The 15,725-nt window shown below is 40.3% G+C and overlaps 1 protein-coding gene across 8 annotated transcripts in view; it reads right to left on the bottom strand.

The window, feature by feature from the left end:
• Nucleotides 1-15,725, bottom strand: part of LOC128684094 (enoyl-CoA delta isomerase 2-like) — a 132,132-nt gene that overhangs the window by 38,089 nt on the left and 78,318 nt on the right. The window lies entirely within an intron of this gene.

The raw sequence follows: 15,725 nt of genomic DNA, 5'->3' as shown, positions 1-15,725 counted from the left end.
TTTTGTTGAAAATAAGAAAAAGTTTTTGGAGTGAGATTAACAAGTTAAGAAAGCCTAGAGAACAAATGGATTTGTCAGTTAAAAATAGGAGAGGAGAGTTATTAAATGGAGAGTTAGAGGTATTGGGAAGATGGAGAGAATATTTTGAGGAATTGTTAAATGTTGATGAAGATAGGGAAGCTGTGATTTCGTGTATAGGGCAAGGAGGAATAACATCTTGTAGGAGTGAGGAAGAGCCAATTGTGAGTGTGGGGGAAGTTCGTGAGGCAGTAGGTAAAATGAAAGGGGGTAAGGCAGCCGGGATTGATGGGATAAAGATAGAAATGTTAAAAGCAGGTGGGGATATAGTTTTGGAGTGGTTGGTGCAATTATTTAATAAATGTATGGAAGAGGGTAAGGTACCTAGGGATTGGCAGAGAGCATGCATAGTTCCTTTGTATAAAGGCAAAGGGGATAAAAGAGAGTGCAAAAATTATAGGGGGATAAGTCTGCTGAGTATACCTGGTAAAGTGTATGGTAGAGTTATTATTGAAAGAATTAAGAGTAAGACGGAGAATAGGATAGCAGATGAACAAGGAGGCTTTAGGAAAGGTAGGGGGTGTGTGGACCAGGTGTTTACAGTGAAACATATAAGTGAACAGTATTTAGATAAGGCTAAAGAGGTCTTTGTGGCATTTATGGATTTGGAAAAGGCGTATGACAGGGTGGATAGGGAGGCAATGTGGCAGATGTTGCAAGTGTATGGTGTAGGAGGTAGGTTACTGAAAGCAGTGAAGAGTTTTTTACGAGGATAGTGAGGCTCAAGTTAGAGTATGTAGGAAAGAGGGAAATTATTTCCCAGTAAAAGTAGGCCTTAGACAAGGATGTGTGATGTCACCGTGGTTGTTTAATATATTTATAGATGGGGTTGTAAGAGAAGTAAATGCGAGGGTCTTGACAAGAGGCGTGGAGTTAAAAGATAAAGAATCACACACAAAGTGGGAGTTGTCACAGCTGCTCTTTGCTGATGACACTGTGCTCTTGGGAGATTCTGAAGAGAAGTTGCAGAGATTGGTGGATGAATTTGGTAGGGTGTGCAAAAGAAGAAAATTAAAGGTGAATACAGGAAGGAGTAAGGTTATGAGGATAACAAAAAGATTAGGTGATGAAAGATTGAATATCAGATTGGAGGGAGAGAGTATGGAGGAGGTGAATGTATTCAGATATTTGGGAGTGGACGTGTCAGCGGATGGGTCTATGAAAGATGAGGTGAATCATAGAATTGATGAGGGAAAAAGAGTGAGTGGTGCACTTAGGAGTCTGTGGAGACAAAGAACTTTGTCCTTGGAGGCAAAGAGGGGAATGTATGAGAGTATAGTTTTACCAACGCTCTTATATGGGTGTGAAGCATGGGTGATGAATGTTGCAGCAAGGAGAAGGCTGGAGGCAGTGGAGATGTCATGTCTGAGGGCAATGTGTGGTGTGAATATAATGCAGAGAATTCGTAGTTTGGAAGTTAGGAGGAGGTGCGGGATTACCAAAACTGTTGTCCAGAGGGCTGAGGAAGGGTTGTTGAGGTGGTTCGGACATGTAGAGAGAATGGAGCGAAACAGAATGACTTCAAGAGCGTATCAGTCTGTAGTGGAAGGAAGGCGGGGTAGGGGTCGGCCTAGGAAAGGTTGGAGAGAGGGGGTAAAGGAGGTTTTGTGTGCGAGGGGCTTGGACTTCCAGCAGGTATGCATGAGCGTGTTTGATAGGAGTGAATGGAGACAAATGGTTTTTAATACTTGACGTGCTGTTGGAGTGTGAGCAAAGTAACATTTATGAAGGGGTTCAGGGAAACCGGCAGGCCGGACTTGAGTCCTGGAGATGGGAAGTACAGTGCCTGCACTCTGAAGGAGGGGTGTTAATGTTGCAGTTTTAAAACTGTAGTGTAAAGCACCCTTCTGGCAAGACAGTGATGGAGTGAATGATGGTGAAAGTTTTTCTTTTTCGGGCCACCCTGCCTTGGTGGGAATCGGCCAGTGTGATAATAAAAATAAAAAAAAAAACATAAAGGAATGTAAAATGAAGAATAAATGACACCGTTATTTAAGATGTGGTAATGAGTGATGAGACACTGTGCCCTAGGAGTGCCTTTTCCTCCTGAATAATGTAGGTCCTGTTAGGCATTTTCTTACAGAACAGGCCTTATCACACTGTGTATGCCACTACGATTCTTAAATCTCTTAAATTCACCAATATGAGCACTAGTGCCAGGCATTTTTTCCTGTTCACCTGAGTGTTAGTCAACTGGTGTGGGTCGCATCCTCGGGGACAAGATTAACCCTTTGACTGTTCTGGTCGTATATATATGTCTTACAAGCCACCGTTTTTAATGTATATATACTCATAAATTCTAGCGGTTTCAAATCAAGTAGGAGAAAGCTGGTAGGCCCACGTGTGAAAGAATGGGTCTGTATGGTCAGTGTGCACCATATAAAAAAAATCCTGCAGCACGCAGTGCATAATGAGAAAAAAAAAGGTTTTTTTAATTAAAATGCCGACTTTGTGGTCTATTTTCGTATAGTATTTATGGTTATATTCTCGCTTTCTTGGTCTCATCTGATAGAATGGAAAACATGTTATAGAAATAGAGGTGATTGTGATTGGTTTTACTATGAAAAGAACCTTGAAATGGAGCTCAAAGTAGTGGAAATGTTTGATTTTTGCCGATGTTCAAAAGTAAACAAATGACGTCATTGTCCAGTAAATGTCCAACTAGCCATTCTAATATGCAGTCATGAATGGGACGACATTATTTACACAATTATTACAATATTGCAGTAGTCTGCATAACAGTAAATGCTCTATTTTTTGTTTGAATAAAAATTCAAAACAGAAAGCAAGAGTAATATCAGAGGGGCCTGGAGACATGACTGATGAACAAAGAAAATGTTATTTTAGAGCCAGGAGTGTCTGCTTTGTCCACTATGGACCTTATTTTGAAATTGTCATATCTTTTAATTTTCGTGAAATTGGCCAAATTGCAAATTCCTGACCACGTTATTGGATAGTTGAAACCAATAAATGGGCAGTTTCTTGTACTCAATCGATAGAAAAAATGGAGTTCTAAAGAAATAGCTATGAGTTTGGTCGACTGGAACAATGGAATTAGCTGAAAATAGGGCTCAAAGTGGGCGAAATCGCCGATTCATAAATATCGCCAAGGTCGCTAACTTCGCAAGAGTGTAATTCTGTCAGTTTTCCATCAAATTTCGTTCTTTTGGTGTCATTACAATTCTCTATCATTTCATAAGAATTTTTTTTTTTTTTTTTTTTTTTTTTTTAAATTTTGCGAGACCAGGAGACACTTCAGGATTTGGGGTTGCGACAGTCAAGGGGTTAAGGACCCCAATGGAAATAAGTTAGACAGTCCTCGATGACACTGACTTTTTTGGGTTATCCTGGGTGGCTAACCCTCTGGGGTTAATTGTTTCTCGGTATTCTCGATAAGCCACGCCAACAACAGTCTCTCTACATCTTCGAGTAGTACAGCTGACCATGGTATGATAGTATTCTCACCCTTTTTACCACAGGGTTGGCACTAGAAGCTTTCTTTGGGCCCATGGTGGCTTATTTAGCAGTTACAAACACTAAAAACACTGGAATAATACAAAATTTATCGAATGTATGTGTGCAACTGTCCACCCTGGCTTATAAACAATGTCACACTAGCTCAGCCGAGGTGCTCAGGCCAGACGGACCAGACGGCCGCGTTCATGACGATTGATGTAAGTCGAGTTTTTCAATGTAGGTCGGGGTCAAATTTTTGCTCTGACAAGCATTGTAAGCCGGTTTTATCGTAGGTTGAGGCCATCCTAAGTCGGGGGTCCACTGTATATCATTTGGTATTAGTGTAATGTGATCCAATACTCTAAAAAAAATTAAAATACAATATACCTGTATGTCTATCACTAAAAAAAAAAAATTAAGACCAGTAATTTCAGGACAATCTTGACACAGAGTTACTGCACATAATAAACATCATATGCTTCTGGCATTCACCTGAGTTTTTTTTTTTTTCTGTAGTAGCTGTACAAGTTTTTATACATTATGAATATATAGGAGGGCCCCACTTTACAGCACTCTGCTAATACGTACAGACATTTCAAATTATATTCAAAAATTCATTTATACAGCTACTGATTTCGCTATTAGGGCATCTGTACACCACTTTTGTTTGTTCACAACCTCCGTGAACTCTGCATCTCTCTCAATTATGCCTGGACTCTTTCCAAAATTCCAAGTGTTTTTAAGTTATTACATATTTTATATATATACAGTAGGGCCCTGCTTTACAATGTTTCACCTTACAGCATTCTGATAATACAGACATTTCAAATTATGACCAAAACTCTCTATTGGGCTCCACCCACCTGACTTTCTATTACAGTCACCACGGGCCACCCAGTTTGTTTACATTCTCTGTGAGCACGACTCTCCATTATGTCTGGAAACTTTCTAAAATATCAAGTGTTTTAAAGTCATTTTACATATATAGTGGACCCCCGCCTTACGATTAGCTCCCAACTCGGACAGTTATGCGAGTGTATTTTTGTAAGTGCTTTTGTATGTGTATTTTTGGGGGTCTGAAACGGAATAATCTAATTTACAATATTCCTTATGGGAACAAATTCGTTCGGTAACGGCACCCGAAGAGACTTCTGGAATGAATTAATATCTTAAGTCAGGGGTCCACTGTACTCTGATAATTATACTTATGTGTACCTGCACCTAAATAAACTTACAAACTGTGATGGTATGCAGGTACATGTTTAACCCTTTGACTGTTTCCGACGTATAAATACGTCTTACGAGCCAATGTTTCTGACGTATTTATACGCACAAATTCTAGCGGCTTCAAATCAAGCGCCAAAGGCCTGGTAGGCCTACACGAGAGAGAATGGGTCTCGGTGGTCGGTGTGCACCCTGTGAAAAAAATCTGGGACCCAGCGGTGCATTGTGGGAACGCCATGTTGTTAGTCCATTTTCACCATGCCTCTCGGTAAGAAGTTCCTCACTCCTCGGCGGATTGGAGGTCTTTTGTTCCCAAGTGATAGCTCTAACAGCGATGAAAATGTCCGTGACGGTGAATTCCAGGGTTTTGAAGTGAGTGTTACCGGAAAAAGTGCCCAGGATAACGTAATTAGTGATGAAAACCCAGATGACCCACAACCTTCCACCTCTAGTGCTGTGCCGGCTTGTTCACGTTCACGTTTGCCTGTACCAGGTCGTGTACAACACCCAGATGATAGCAGTGATAGTGATAGTGATTTCAAGGTCATTGAAAGCAGTTCTAGTGACAGTGAGAGTGAATATTCCCCAGTGAAGCGCCAGTATGTACGACGTAGCATGCGGTCTGGTAGTGTTTCATATGTTGTTCCAAGGGGAAGGAGAAACTCTGGGAGCACATCCCGTGGCCCTGCACCACGACCTGATAGTGAAGATGACGATATTGTAACGATGGGTATGAATGGTGACAGTGAGGGAGGAGGCAGTGGTGGTGATAGTGAGGGTGGCACGGCCCATGTGGCACCATCAGCGGGCCACGCTACTACTCATGCTGCTGACTCAGCACAACAACCAGCCTCACCCTACCCCACACTCCCACAACCTGCACCACCACAACCTGCACAACCACAACCACAGTACAATATCCAGACCCCACCAGCAGACCACATCTGGGATTGGCAGGACGGTGACGAGTTTGTTCCCAGTCCCCATGACTTTGATGAAACACAAAGTGGAATAAAGCCATCTTGTCCACTTGGGAACAATGCCAGTGAACTGGACTGCTTTGAGTTATTCTTCGATGAACCCCTGATGGACATCATTGTCAGGGAAACAAACACATACTGTGATTACACCATGGCAAATACAATTCTCTCACCAAAATCACAGCTACACAAGCGGAAGGAGACAACTGTGGCAAAGATGTACCTGTTTTTTGCCACAATAATGCTTATGCCACATGTGTATAAGCACACTGTCACCACATACTGGGCAACAGAACGCCTGATTTCAACTCCAGGTTTTAGTGACATTATAGGTGTCAATTGTTTCCTGATACTGTTGCGTATGTTACACTTTTCAGACAAAACCAGGCCTGACAGAAGCGACAGGTTATATAAGATCAGAAATGTGTTTATGTACCTGAAACAAAAGTGCTGCATGTATTTTTATCCCTTCAGGAAGCTTGTTATTGATGAGTCCTTGATTTTATTCAAAGGAAGACTCTCATTCAAGCAATATATACCAAGCAAGAGGAAACGCTTTGGTATAAAGCTATTTGTACTGTGTGATTGCAGAAGTGGTCTAGTTTTGGATATCATTGTGTACACTGGCAGTAATACTTTGAGAGATACCATGAAGTTATTGGGTATCTCTGGTGATGTGGTTCGAACAATGATGGAACCATATCTTGGTAAGGGGCATATGTTATTTACTGATAACTGGTACACAAGCCCCTTACTCAGTGATTTCTTGCGAGTGAACTTGACAGACGTGTGTGGCACAGTGTGTGGTAATCGTAAACATATGCCAAGGTTCAACGCTGGCACTCGCAGAGGTGAGGTGCAAGCCTTTGCTGCCAATGACATCATGGCATTTCGGTGGCATGACAAACGTGATGTCACATTGTTGACATTAGTTCACAGAAACGAAATGGTACCCAGTGGCAGGGACAACAGAGAGACCAATCAACCCATTCTAAAGCCTGCAGCTGTCATGGACTACAACCTCAATATGCACTTAGTGGACAAATGTGACATGCAGATTGGGTTTGCAGACTGTGTATGCAAGAGTTATAAGTGGTATATAAAACTTTTTTTCCATCTTGTTGATATCTCTATGCTAAATGCTTATAACATATACAAGTTGAAGACCAACAAAACACCAAAATATGGTGAATTTTGCCTGTCAGTAATCAGACAAATAATTGCAAAGTACCAAGGAGCAACTCCTGCAATAGAACAGCGCCCACAGACGTCATCTCGTATGAGGCCTGATCACTACCCCATACAACTGCCTCCTACTACTGCCAAGAAAAATGCTCAGAAGAGGTGTTATGTATGTATGCATACCACAAAACGCCCACAAACACGCAGAGACTCTCGTTTTATGTGTGAGGAGTGTGAAGTGCCCCTCTGCATACACCCATGTTTCAAAGAGTTCCACAAGCTGCAGCAGTTCTAGGAACGTGTTTAGTGACTGTACATATGTATATATATTATGGAACAATAGTAATAAACATTGTTTTGTATTGTTTGTTTGTGTAAACAAAGTGTATACACAAACTAATAGTGATAAAGTTTGTTCTGTTATTGTGTTGTAAACAATGAGTGTATATTTGAAGAATGCACCTTACATTGGTCTCACAGGCCACATAAGTTACCTGGAACAGAAAAATACTGAAAATGCAAGAAACCTTTGAATTAAGAGTAAATAAAAGAAATCATGAAATCATTTGGGTTGTCGATCCTCAGACCGATTAGTGGTTCACTAAACACAGAGTCGTACTGGGATTTCAATATTTCACTCGTTTCCTTGTTGTCATCTGTGTAAGTTCTATCCTCTCTGAGTAAGGGCCCGATACGAGACGTGGTATTTGCCTTGTTTTTACATATGAAAAAAAATATTTTGAATTTCTTTCAATTTCACTAATAGCTTTAAGCTCCTCCTGTCTCTCCTGGTTCCTGTAAGAGTCATTGAATTGAAGTTCGATAGTTTCCACTTCCCTGGTCAGCGCCTCCTTTCGTGTATCAGATATTCTAGCACTCCTGAGGAGCTCAGTGACTCTTCGTTGTCTTCTGTAGAGGGAGCGTCTTTCTCTCTCCAGTTTATTCCTGCTCTTCTTCTTTCTTAGGGGAATATGCCTAGAATATGCTTCAGCTGCCAGGAAGTTGATCCTTTCAAGGCACTGGTTTGGATCCATGTCATTTAAGATATCTTCCCAACATGTTTCGTTTAGGACATGGTTTACCTGGTCCCAGTTGATGTTCTTATTGTTGAAGTTGTATTTTGTGAAGACACCTTCACAGGTACATGCATTGTGCTGATCAGGACCCCTATGCATGTACGTCTGGACTTCGATTAGGTTGTCATCGGAATTAGTTGTTTTTGATATTCTTATGTCTCTTATCAGGTCCTCATTATTTGTGAAGATAAGGTCAAGTGTGTTTTCTAGTCTTGTTGGCTCCACTATCTGCTGGCTTAAGGTGTGTTTTTCGCAGAGACTTAGTAGCTCATGTGTGTGTGACCTTTCATCTGTGCTATCTCCGGGGATTGTTTCAGCTATTACATTATTTGCTACATTCTTCCATTTTGTATGCCTTAGGTTGAAATCACCAAACAGTAAGATGTTTGGGGATGGAGCTGGAAGGTTTTCCAGACAGTAATCAATTTTCAGTAGCTGTTCCTTGAACTGTTGCGAGGTTGCATCTGGTGGCTTATATACAACCACAATGACTAGGTTTTGGTTCTCGATCTTTATTGATAGAACTTCAACTACCTCATTTGTGGTGCTCAGCAACTCCTGGCTGGGTGGGTCATTGGGCTAATCTTGGGGGGGGGGTCATTGGTCTAATCCGTGGGGTGGACATGGACCTGCTCCACATGGGTCAGTAGGCCTGTTGCAGTGTTCCTTCTTTCTTATGTTCTTATGTTCCGTGCAGATGAGGGAATCTTTGACATACAGGCCAACCCCCCCTTGTTGCCTGTTCATTCTGTCGCATCTAAAAAGGTTGTAACCACTTATCCATATTTCACTGTCAAAGTGATCTTTTGTGCGAGTCTCTGTGAAGGCTGCAAACATTGCATTAGACTCTTCTAGAAGTCCACTGATAAAAGGTATTTTGTTGTTGGTGGATGGCTTAAGGCCCTGTATATTAGCAAATATGAACAAGGTTGTATTCTGTGTTTGTTGGGGGGATTTTGTTATTGGCATCAGTAGTTGTAATTCTGGAGGGCCATGGGTGGCCACTGGCTGTGCCTCCAGTCCAACAAGGCTCTAAGGTGGTGGACTATTTTTGTTATTTCCTTCCATTTTCTTTTTCCATTTCCTGCCACTAAAAAACCACCTGGAGTTGGGTTGTCGTAGCTACTATTGTTTGTCTTGTGGGGTCTGTGCCTCCTGGTCCCTTTTAGATGGTATGCAGGGCAGTCGATATTGTAACACTGCTTCTGGAGGACCGAGGAGTGACACATTTTTGGGTGAAAGAAAGTACAGGAAGAAGAACGACACACTCCTTTAGACAGGAGGTCGCTACATTTTTTGGGATGCTCAAAATTGCATGCCCCATTTTTTTTTTCCTGATATTCCATGCTTACAGATGCCCCAAGCATAATATTTGCACAAACTCACCTTTGGTTGAGAATTGCTGGGAGGTGTGTTGTCAATTTCTGCAGGTTCTGGGACTGCACTATAATCCTCAGTATCCAAGCCAGGGCCACCCCGTCCTGGATTCCATCTACTTTCCTCAATAGAGGAAAAAGAAGGAGACTCCTCTCCAACATTTGTACTGTGGGCCACGGTCTTGTGCAATGATGGTTGTATATTTACAGTTTTAGTGGTGGTTGTGGTAGGGTCCCTAGTAGAGTATGGGCTGGCAGTAAGGCTGGGTCTGAAGTCAGCACTGGGGCTGGGAGCTGAGCCTGGGCCAGCACTAGCACTGTGGGTATTAGTGCTATGACTGGGGGATGGGTCTGGTTTAGCACTATGTGGGTGACTAGATACGTAGTTTTGAGTCATCTGTTGTGGTATGGGCATTCTGCATTTTTTGATACACTATCTCTTGCTCCCATGTTTTATATATTTTTGGTAGACTATTCAAGAGGTCATCTTTGTTTTCTTGATTATTTTTATCATTTATTACTCTCCTTAGTACCTTTCCGATACCTGCCCCAAGTTCTACATCTTTATTGCACAACCAGAAACACCTTGCTAGTTCGAGGTCATTTTTTGAGGCTGTATTTAGTCTAGTACAAGAGATATGGTGTTTGGAAAAGCATAGGTTGCATGTGATTCTGGATTTCCTTCCAAGGATTTTTTTACATGTCCCACAGATATGCTGTGCTGACATCCTGTCTGTATCCTACTACACTCTGTATGCCACAGAAGAAAACTGATTTCCACTTTACCTTTCTCTTGCTGGTGCCAGTAATATGCAAGATGTATTTATACGAACCAAGTTTGCAGTATGTGGGTGGTGGGTGTAGGGTGGGTGTGAGGGCAAGACTTACCCACACTGCCACACTTCACTATTATTTTTATTATTATTATTATTCTTTAATTTCCTTTTATTTAGTACTGTACACTGTTTATCTCAAGGATATACTCTGTATTCTTTCAAAATACACTTTTCACTGCGCTATGCTGGGATCATTGTTTTATTATTTACACAGCAGCTAGGCCTACGCTAACTTTTCCCTACACTTCTATGGAAAAGTTTATTTCCTGTTTAGTAGAGGTAATGGTTGTATGATCAATTTATGTATGCTGTGATTCCCTGCACCTCAATGCTACCACCACTCGTTTTATCTCTTGTGACTACAGTAATTACTCATCCGTTATTAGCACTTCACTGGACCTCTGGCAATAGTTCGCTAGTGCCAGTCGCTTGTAAGATATTCCCATATCTACACTATATATTGTACGCTAAACAATATGTTTATTATATAATTTTGAAAAAATATCATAGATGGACTAAGCAAAATGCCCATATTAACATTTTATGCGACATTTAACCCTTTGACTGTTCATGCCATATAAATACGTCTTACGAGCCACTGTTTCTGACGTAAATATACTCAATAATTCTAGTGGCTTCAAATCAAGCGGGAGAAAGCTGGTAGGTCCACATGTGAGAGAAAGGGTCTGTGTGGTCAGTGTGCACCACATAAAAAAAATCCTGCAGCACACAGTGCGTAATGAGAAAAAAAACTGATAGTTTTTTTGGATTAAAGCGCCGACTTTGAGGTGTATTTTCATATAGTATTTATCGTTGTATTCGCATTTTCATGGTCTTAGGTGATAAAATGGAAAACATATTACAGAAATAGAGATGATTTTCATTACTTTGACGATGAAAACGACATTGAAACTGAGCTCAAAGTAGCGGAAATGTTCGATTTTTACCAATGTTCAGGAGTAAACAAATCACACCACACGTCCAATACACGTCAACTAGGGAGTCTAATATTCTTTCACTAGTGCACTGATATTATTTATACCATTTTTACAATAATGCAGTTGTCTGCATAGCAGTAAATTTTGTATTTTTTTGTATGAATAAAAAATCAAAATAGAAAGCAATAATAATATAAGAGGGGCCTAGAGATGTGACTAATGAACAGAGGATGTGTTATTTTAGTGCCAAGAATGTCTACCTTGTTTATTCTGGACCCTATTTTGAAATTGGCATCTTTTTTAACCCTTTGAGGGTTTTCGTCGTACTAGTACGTCTTACGCGTAGGGGTTTTTGACGTACTAGTACGCATAAATTCTAGCGGCCTCAAATCTAGTGGGAGAAAGCTGGTAGGCCTTCATATGAAAGAATGGGTCTATGTGGTCAGTGTGCACAGTCTAAAAAAAAATCCTGCAGCACAAAGTGCATAATGAGAAAAAAAAAACTTTGACCATTTTTTTTGAATAAATCAGCGACTTTGCAGTGTATTTTCGTATGGTATTTATTGTTGTATTCTAGTTTTCTTGGTCTCATTTTATAGAATGGAAGACATATTACTGAAATTGAGATGATTTTGGCTGGTTTTACAATGAAAGGTGCCTTGAAATTGAGCTCAAAGTAGCAGAAATGTTCGATTTTTACCAAACTTCAAAAGTAAACAAATCGTGCCAAGCGTGCAATACACGTCAACTGGTGAGTCTAATATTCTTTCACAAGTGCACCAATAATATTTATACCATTTTTTACACTAATGCAGTAGTCTGCATAACAGTAAATCTTATATTTTTTGTGAGAATAAAAATTCAAAATGGAAAGCAAAAGAATATAAGAGGGGCCTTGAGACGTGACTAATGACTAGAGGAAATGTCATTTTAGTGCCAGGAATGTCTTTCTTGTTTATTCTGGACCCTATTCGGAAATTGGCATCTTTTGAAATTTGTGTGAAATTGGCAAAATTGCTAAATTCTGACCACTGTACTGGATAGTTGAATTTCATAAATGGGTGGTTTCTTGCACCCATTCGATAGAAAAAATGGAGTTCTAGCGAAATATTCATGTTTTTTGTCGACTAGTACAGCGAAATTGGCCGAAAATGGGGCTCAAAGTGGGCAAAATCGCCGATGCATAAACATCGCCGAGACCGCTAAATTTGCGAGAGCATAATTTCGTAAGTTTTCTATCAAATTTCAAACTTTTGGTGTCTTTATGATCGGGAAAAGATTCTCTATCTTTTCATAAGAGAAAATATTTTTTTTTTTTTTTTAATTTGGCCGACCCTGAGAACGAGTTTCGGAGAGGGCCTGTCGACCCTCAAAGGGTTAATTTGCGTGAAATTGGCTAAATTGCCAATTTCTGACCACTATATTGGGTAGTTCAAATTGGTAAATGGGCGGTTTCTTGTACTCAGCTGATAGATAAAATGGAGTTCTAAAGAAATAGCTATGAATTTGGTCAACTGGAACAATGGAATTGGCTGAAAACAGGGCTCAATTCGGCAAAATCGCTGATACGCATATGTTGCCGAGACTGCTAATTTCGCGGGAGCGTAATTACCTGAATTTTCGACCAAATTTCGAACTTTTGGTGTCATTACCATCGGGAAAAGATTCTCTATCATTTCATAAGAAAAAATAATTTTTTTTTTTCAAAAATTTATCGACATAGAATGACAGTTTCAGAAAGGGGCCTGCGACAGTCAAAGGGTTAATGTGCCTCAAAGTGATTATTATTGTTTTGTTATTATTATTATTAATATGGCATTTTCATGACTAATAACACACACTTAATGATTTTAATGTGTTCCCGCATGCCAGCACAGGTGCAAGTTGTGGGTGGAGTTTAAATCCCATCTTCTGCAAGGTATGTAAATGGTGTACGTACACCACTTCATTTCTATACAGTGGACCCTCAACTAACGGCGGCATTAAGTAACGGCAAATTCGTCTAATGGCGCTTTCTGGTGTAAAAAAATGTCTACCAACGGCGAAAAACTCTACCAATGACGTTTGTCCGAAACTTGTCCATGTGCCGGGAGCATGGCCTGAGCGGGCCCAGCCACTCCAAGACTCAGTGTGCCATTGTTTACAAGCTGTTGTGGTCGATTCCACGTGTGCCAGCCATATATTTTGGATTATTCCAGTGTTTTTAGTGCTTGTATCTGCTAAATAAGCCACCATGGGCCCCAAGAAAGCTCCTAGTGCCAAGCTTGTGTTAACCCTTTGACTGTCGCGGCCGTATATATACGTTTGCGAGGTACCGTGTTTGACGTATATATACTCATAAATTCTAGCGGCTTCAAATCAGGCAGGAGAAAGCTAGTAGGCCCACATGTGAGAGAATGGGTCTGTGTGGTCAGTGTGCACCACATAAAAAAAATCCTGGAGCACGCAGTGCATAATGAGAAAAAAAAAACTCCGACCGTTTTTTTTAATTAAAATGCCGACTTTGTGGTCTATTTTCGTATAGTATTTGTGGTTGTATTCTCGTTTTCTTGGTCTCATTTGATAGAATGGAAACTATGTTATAGAAATGGAGGTGATTTTGATTAATTTTACTATAAAAAGAACCTGGAAATGGAGCACAAAGTACAGGAAATGTTTGATTTTTGCCGATGTTCAAAAGTGAACAAATGATGTCATTGTCCAATAAATGTCCAAATAGCCATTCTAATACGCAGTCATGAATGGGTTGATGTAATTTTTACAATTATTACAGTATTGCAGTAGTCTACATAACAGTAAATCTTCTATTTTTTGTTTGAATAAAATTTCAAAATAAAAAGCAAGAGTAATATCACAGGGACCTGGAGACATGACTGATGAACAAAGAAAATGTTATTTTAGAGCCAGGAATGTCTGCATTGTTCATTCTGGACCTTATTTTGAAATTGTCGTATTTTTTAATTTTCGTGAAATTGGCCAAATTGCAAATTTCTGACCATGTTATTGGGTAGTTGAAATCGGTAAATGGGCAGTTTCTTGTACTCAATCGATAGCAAAAATAGAGTTCTGAAGAAATAGTTATGAGTTTGGTTGACTGGAATAACGGAATTAGCCGAAAATAGGGCTCAAAGTGGGCGAAATTGCCGATTTTTAAATATCGCCGAAGTCGCTAACTTCGCGAGAGCGTAATTCCGTCAGTTTTCCATCAAATTTCGTTTTTTTGGTGTCTTTACAATCGGGAAAAGATTCTCTATCATTTCATAAGAAAAAATAATTTTTTTTTTTTTCGAATATTTTGCGACACCAGAAGCAACTTCAGGATTTGGCCCTTCGACAGTCAAAGGGTTAAAAAGGGTGAGAATTACGATGGAAATGAAGAAAGAGATAATTGAAAAATTACGAGAGTGGAGTATGTATGTCTAAGTTGGAGAGGCAATACGTACAACAAATCACATTCAACCATCGGTATTATCTTGGTGAACAGAAAGGCAATCAAGGAAGCTGTTGTTGCAAAAGGTTCAAGTATGTTTTCAAAACGGAGACTGCAAATAATTGAAGAGATAGAGAGACTGTTATTGGTATGGATAAACGAAAAACAATTATCAGGAGACAGTGTTTCTCAGTCTATAATTTGTGAAAAGGCAAGGAAGTTGCATGATGATCTCATTAAGAAAATACCTGAAAATAGTGCTGCTGCCGATGAATTTAAGGCCAGCAAAGGCTGGTTTGAGAGATTTAAGATGCATAGTGGCATACACAGTGAATTAATGCATGGTGAGGCAGCCAGTTCAGACAAAAATGCGGCTGAAAAATATGTGAAGGACTAAAGAATACATAGACACTGAAAACTTAAAACCTGAACAAGTGTTTAATTGTGACCAAACAGGCTTGTTTTGGAAGAAAATGCCAAACAGGACCTACATTACTCAGGACGAAAAGGCACTCCCAGGACATAAGCCTATGAAAGACAGGCTGACATTAATGTTGTGTAGTAATGCTAGTGGCGATTGCAAAGTGAAGCCTTTATTGGTGTATCACTCTGAAACTTCCAGAGTGTCCAGGAAAAACAATATCTTCAAGGGTAATTTGTGTGTGCTGTGGAGATCAAACAGTAAGGCATGGGTAACAAGGGAATTTTTCTTGGACTGGTTTTATGGTGTGTTTGGCCCCACTGCGACAAATACCTCCAGGAAAAGAAATTGTCACTCGAGTGCCTCCTGATAATGGACAATACTCCTGCTCATCCTCACGACTTGCAAGAGGAAATTGCAGGGGAGTTTGGTTTCGTTAAGGTGAAGTTTTTGCCTCCTAATACAACTCCTCTCCTCCAGCCCATGGACTAGCAGGTCATTTCAAACCTCAAAAAACTCTACACCTCAGACACTCAACTGACCCTAAGAGAGTTTTGGAAAGATCACTTCAATATCCTCAGTTGTGTAAACCTTATGGGTAAGGCTTGGGAGGGAGTGACTAAGTAGACCTTGAACTCTGCTTGGAGGAAACTGTGGCCAAAATGTGTAGAAGAGAGGGATTTTGAAGGGTTTGGGGCTAACCCTCAGGAGGCTATGCCAGTAGTGGA

The sequence above is a fragment of the Cherax quadricarinatus genome, chromosome 2 (genome assembly GCF_038502225.1).
Source record: "Cherax quadricarinatus isolate ZL_2023a chromosome 2, ASM3850222v1, whole genome shotgun sequence".
Lineage (NCBI taxonomy): Eukaryota > Metazoa > Arthropoda > Malacostraca > Decapoda > Parastacidae > Cherax > Cherax quadricarinatus.
Note: the sequence above shows the minus strand (reverse complement) of the source record. Positions and strands in the feature narration are given on the sequence as shown.